This window comes from Oryzias melastigma, linkage group LG10 (assembly GCF_002922805.2).
Source record: "Oryzias melastigma strain HK-1 linkage group LG10, ASM292280v2, whole genome shotgun sequence".
In the NCBI taxonomy this organism is placed as follows: Eukaryota; Metazoa; Chordata; class Actinopteri; order Beloniformes; family Adrianichthyidae; genus Oryzias; species Oryzias melastigma.
The window spans coordinates 15,676,764-15,682,582 of record NC_050521.1 but is presented as its reverse complement, the minus strand read 5'-3'; the positions used below and the strand labels follow the sequence as shown (position 1 = coordinate 15,682,582).

General features: G+C 37.1%; 1 protein-coding gene and 1 long non-coding RNA gene across 2 annotated transcripts in view; one reads left to right on the top strand and one right to left on the bottom strand.

The window, feature by feature from the left end:
* The first annotated feature begins 1,424 nt into the window (after positions 1 to 1,424).
* Positions 1,425 to 5,819, top strand: part of LOC112153308 — a 5,381-nt gene continuing 986 nt past the window's right edge. Inside the window, exons 1-3 of the long non-coding RNA XR_002920483.2 lie at positions 1,425 to 2,046; positions 2,197 to 2,371; positions 2,989 to 3,107. This is a non-coding gene — a long non-coding RNA (uncharacterized LOC112153308). The remainder of the gene's footprint in view (positions 2,047 to 2,196; positions 2,372 to 2,988; positions 3,108 to 5,819) is intronic.
* The window catches only part of cnot6a (CCR4-NOT transcription complex, subunit 6a), a gene marked incomplete in the record, with an annotated part of 14,829 nt that continues 14,699 nt past the window's right edge, over positions 5,690 to 5,819 (bottom strand). Inside the window, 1 exon segment of the mRNA XM_024283406.2 lies at positions 5,690 to 5,819.

The window sequence follows — 5,819 nt, the reverse complement described above, 5'->3', positions numbered from 1 at the left end:
TGGAGGCCAGAATCCCCATTATGTGACAGGAAACTGGATTTTCAGACCTAAACAAATAATTTATTCTGAAATATAGCAAAACATTTTTTCACAGGAGTTACAAATTAAACAGATATTTCGATATCTTCATAGATAATATATTTTTTTACTTATTATGCAATGAAAGATCTTGTCTCAAATGCCTCCTTACTGCTTCATGTGGGCCCAAAACAATTTTTCTGACATTTTCATGGTTCGCACAGCTTCAGGACTCACACTGTGGGGTTTTATGTTTTCTAGAATGAACTGGAAAGTGCTTCTTTAACTTACTTTTTTATTTTACTTCTGGAAAGCCCACTGCAAACTTCTTGCACTGGGCAGCCGGGGTTTTCCTGGCCAGTCCCTACGACACACCCTCAAACTCTGGGGTAAATGGTCAGCTGTGCAAAGTAATGGTCAGTTGGGAACGGGGTCGCCTAGCGAGGGTGTTTGATGATCAAAGACCTGAAACACCCCATGACCTCAGGTTCATCACGGATGATGTGTCCCAGCAGCACATACTGGTGTATTTAAGAACTGAACTTTGGTCGACAGGAAGGTCGTCATTCACTCTGCAGTGAACCACACCAGAGTTCACTTGCAGCAGAGTCGAAATCCTCATTCTTAGGCAGATCCGGACTTGGTTGTCGTTGAGTTTGGATTAGCTTTTGCACTTTGACGAATCACCTGTTTGATCACCATAAATAAAAGATGCTGGCTGTTCTCTGTCAGTCATCCCAGACAGGATTGTGGGACCTTCCTCCTTCAATAGGATAAACCAGTATCGATAAGCAACATTTGGCTCATTCAGCATACAGTGATAAAGATAAATACATTTTAAAGATTCTTGGATCTGACTGTAAAAACAAACAATTCAGTTATTTATATTGCAGAGGGAAGAAGGTTTAACACACTGTTATGTCAAGTGGAAACAGTGGAATTGCCTTTAATATCTGAACTTATTTAAAAAATAAAAAATAAATCAAGTTAATATAGCTAAGTTTAAGCATAAAATAGCATTTTATTGTTTCATTTTGCTTTATTTAAAACTTTGGCTTTTGATTTAATTTGAAAAAAAATAACACATCTCTCTGGGTTCAATGAGGCTCTGTGTATTAGTATACATGTGTTTGAAAGCTGCCGCCAGTAAATTTCTGGTATCACCTTCCTGTCCAAAAAGGGCCAAGACCACACGGCAAAACTTAACAAGAGCAGTAAAAATGCACATAAGTGCAAGCATGTGCTCCTAACAGGCAGCCATCGCTCAGGGGCCATACCTTCCCTGTAATAATAAAGAATATAGGTTACATTTTCTCCAGTTTATGGAAGTCCATCTGATTGTTGTTCAGCAAACACCTGGATCACTCTGACATTATCTTCTTCACTCGCGGATAAAAGTTCCCAGAGAAGCTGACAATGGAGCCCAGATCCATCTGTTTCACCAACGTGTCTGGCCCTGGCAGGCCCGGCCTCAGTCAGACACGCACAGCCATATTTTATGATCTAGTTTTTGGATATTTACAACCAGAATCTGCAACCGTGGAACCCAAAGAACGGGAAGAGTTGGCTGAACATCACACAGGAAGCTGACCTGGCAGTCATGCGCGCACGCAGCCTCACACGCACAACTGCCACTTCGAAGAAAAGGAGGAAAAATATATAATTGAACAAAAGGAGGAGTGACAGGGGAGAGGAAACAGGAGAGGGGAGGTAGCACATCTGCACACGACTTTACAGCCTCTGCTGCCACGTCAACGGCAGGCAGACAGCCCGCCAACGGCGTGGTGAGAGGAATAGGAATCTGTGCTCTTTTTACCTCTTTCTAAGTGTGAAAAAAAATCTTCACCCACTAACAGAAACCGCATTCGACCAGCTGTTAAAAAAAAAAAAAAAAAAATTCCACCCAAAATAAGAAACAGTTCATGACCTGAAAAGGAAAATAGCTCTTGGAAAGGTCTTGGTGTTTTCCTCCAGCTTCTGAACTCTCTGAAATAACCAACAGGTTTTCAATTCCTTCATTTCATTCAGGTGAGAAGAATGTTTTCTGTAATTGTCCAATACAGCAAATATAAGTAGCACTGCTTTACTATAGAGCCAAAAACTGAGCCATGAGGTCCAGTTCAGATGTGCTTTGCAAAATGTTCTTTAATGATTTTTTTTCTTTCCTTTTTAATCAAGGAAACTGTTTCGGAAAGAGCGGTGCATTTTCCATGGCTGTGTCCCCATGACGACAAAAGACAAATGAACAATAACATTAGTCAGGAAAAGTTTTAACGTCTAGATCTAGACGGCGGAAAGGCCTGACATGTTTTATCCACTGAGCTAATCCAGATATCAGGATTACTTTAATGAGGTAAAACCATTCCTAAGAGTTTTTTTTTCCTTTTTTTTATTCTTAGATGTAAAACTAAACAGCAAAAAATATTTAAATTGTTTAAAAGACAAATGAGATGTTGAATTGGTTAAACATTTATGTTGCAGGTGCCACATTTTACGTATCATTACTACAAAACAAACAAAAAGGTTCTGAATATTTGGGCATGGGGGCGGGGACAACTGATTTAACAAGCCAAAAGGTTTTTTGGTCAACCATAACAGTTTAAGAAATTAAACTTCAAATCTCAGGTAAGGAAGAGCATGAAAACTAAAGTCCTCAATTCATAATGTTAAACATGTTTAAACTTGAATCTAATTTTGGGGTTAAAGAATAGGAAAACTATTATTTTAAACAGTATTGCTGTTTAGCACTTCTAATTTCCTGTATTTTCCGATCTTAATGATCAGACCTGCAGCACACGGACAGATTGTTTTGGCGGCTCTTTGGATGCACCCGGAGCGATCTGAAAGAACAGCTGTTCTGGTGGAGCTTTAATTGCGTCCAGCAGGAAAGCAACCTCCAGGCAGCTTTTTGCACGGAGGCTGGAGGACGTCCACAGTAGGCTGTGCGTGTAATCTGATGTGTCCTTACAGGTAATCGGATGAGGATCTGTTTCAGGAAAATGAAAGTGTCATCACTGAAGGGGCCATGCTTGTGCTGGAGAGACCTGCTGAGCTTCTTCTCTGGACTTTTTGAGGCAAAAGCAGCAGAGGTGACGAGAGCCAGAGCTGATGGTGGAGCTGCAGGCCGTGGGAATTTAAACAAAATATGCTGTGAAGGATTTTTTAAAGGGGGTTTTGGTGCACACATAACTTGTTGACTGAAGTGCACATTTACTAAATGAATAAAACCAGTAAAACAGTTTTTTTAAAGAACTCCATGCTAAAGAAACATAATGACAGTAATTTGAAAAAGTAAGTGCATACATTTACATTCATGCATTTATGTCTGAAGTGCTTCTATAGCAGTAAATTAAACTGTGTAACTGATAGCATTAGATCAGGGTTTGTGTGAACAACCATTGAATGCACAGATTTCAAATATTTGGCTAAACTTTAGTACAATTTTAATACAACTGCCTTGATTATATTTAATTTAATTGCAGTTGTAAGTTTGGAAAAGGATGATGGCAAATCAAGGTAAAACAAGAGAAAATGTCCCGGTACAACAGGAGGATCATCTAATTTTAGAGGGAATTTGTCAAAATGAAGTCATATTTATAAAACACTTTTTTTTCCTTTATATTTCTGTTTTTAGCCTGCAACTGACTGCTCAGTGTCTTCCAACTTTGTCTGACAAAACTGGGATAGGCTCCAGCTACCTTGTGACCCCAGAAGGGATTCAGCGGGTTTTGAAAATGAATGGATGGAGTTATTTTATATTTATTTTTTTAAGTTATTTTATATTTAGTATAACAGTAACAGTAAATTGATATAAAGCAGTAGTGGACTTGTCTAGGTGTGAAGTAAAACTGCAGCTCTTGCTGGGTTGTTAGTGAAAAATCAGCATAAATGGATCATTTAGCGTCAAAGGTTGCAGACCCCTGTCCTAAATCAAGGACAAACAAAACCAGTCTGATCCACTATAACTTGATTTGATGCCAACAGAGTTGTTTGTCAAACTTCTTCCAAACAAATCCTGGATCTGTTTCGGTATTATTCTGACAAATTTAATTCTTTAACTAAAAAAAATAAGGTAAGGAAGATAATTACAATCAAACTTTATATGGATTCAGCAAACGCAATTTAGAGAAAAAGCTTAAAAGTTGGAAATTGGGAAAACTTTTACCCATCACAGTAGGACTCCTGTTAATTGCCCCTTCTGACATAAATGCATCTTCTTAAAATAATCTACAAATCCTAAAGAAGTTATTTAAATCTGTTTGCGCCTAAGAAGCAAGAAGATAATAACCTTTAAAGAGTTGAACCTCTTCAACCTCACTTTGATTGTAAAGTGCTGACTTGACCCTCATGCTTACCTCCACATTTCTTTACAAATTACAGTTGTTTGGCGTCGCTCCAGCCTTTAAAAAAAAAAAAAAAAAAAAAAAAAATCCCCCGAGAAGCAGATGCCGGATGTTTCCTCTGTGACCACGTCCCGCTTCCCCTGCACCATCCATGCACAAATAGCCTAACCTTGCAGTGTTTTGTAACAGGAGTAGACTGACACACTGAGCGTTGATGTAGGTCACAGGAACCAAACAGAGGGGAAAAAGAAAGGAAGTACTGGAACAGAAACAGAAACTAAAATCTCCAGGGTTATTTTCAGTTGTCTTTGAAAACCTTGTATCATTTTTGGTTTGATTTTTAAAACTTTAGTCTGAGACTGAAAGCTGCACTTTGGTAAGTCCGTACAACTAAAAAAGTTTATAGAAGTGTAAAATAAAGGTAAATTTTAATGTATTCTTTGAGTATTACATTATTCTTTAATCCTCAAATTTGTTTAAATGTATTAAAATACTCAAATTGTACACTGAATGAATACAATTTCAGTATTCTTCAATTTTATACTTTTAATAGCGCAATTAGATAAATTGCTTCTCATTTATGAACATTATGCACACAAATTTAAGCATTTTCAATTAAAATTTAATGAATACTTAAAGGTTTTTTTATATTACTTTCTTAGATTTGTGTGGAGTGGAACGTTCCAGATATTCCCTTAAGTCAGACTGTTACCAAAAAAAGTAAAATTTTAAAACTACACACATGAAGCATTAATTAAACATAAACATTTATAAAGCTTTACTCCTACTTTGTTACACATTAGCTTATATTATCTTTGCCTTATCTGGTCTTCTGGCGCCACCATGTGTCCAAAGACTGAACTGACTGTCCCCATGTGTGTTCGGATATGAAATATTGATCCCAAGAGGGGGGGGGGGCACTTTTTTTCTAGACTGGAGAGAACTAAAGGGACTTAAACTTTAAAGAAATGTTTGCTGTCGTCAAAAAAAAGGGTACTTCAGGGGTGAAAACAGCTTCACCTACTCCCCCAAAAAATCCTTAAAAACAAAGTTTTTCACTAAAATCCCATTTTTTTTTTCATTTTAAGCCAATGGCTACTAATATTAGCATATTTTAATTGAGGTGAACTAAAGTACATTAAAGAAACAAAAAAAAAAAAAAATAACGCAATCTGAAAAGCCCTCCAATGGCTTCAGAATGAGCCCAAAACAGTGTCCTACAATTTCTTAACATCTTACTGCAAAAAAAAGATAACTTCTGCACTTCTAGGATTAGAAAAGACAAAAATAAATAAATAAAACAAGGATGAAAAAGCAGGCGGAACAAGAACAGATATAGAATTTATTTTCAATATCCATTGCAAAGAATAAGAGGTGACACAGCCTGAAACAGATAATACAGAATTTATTTTCAAAGTAGGAAAATACACAGGTAGGTGTAAAGGAAACAAGCAAAAA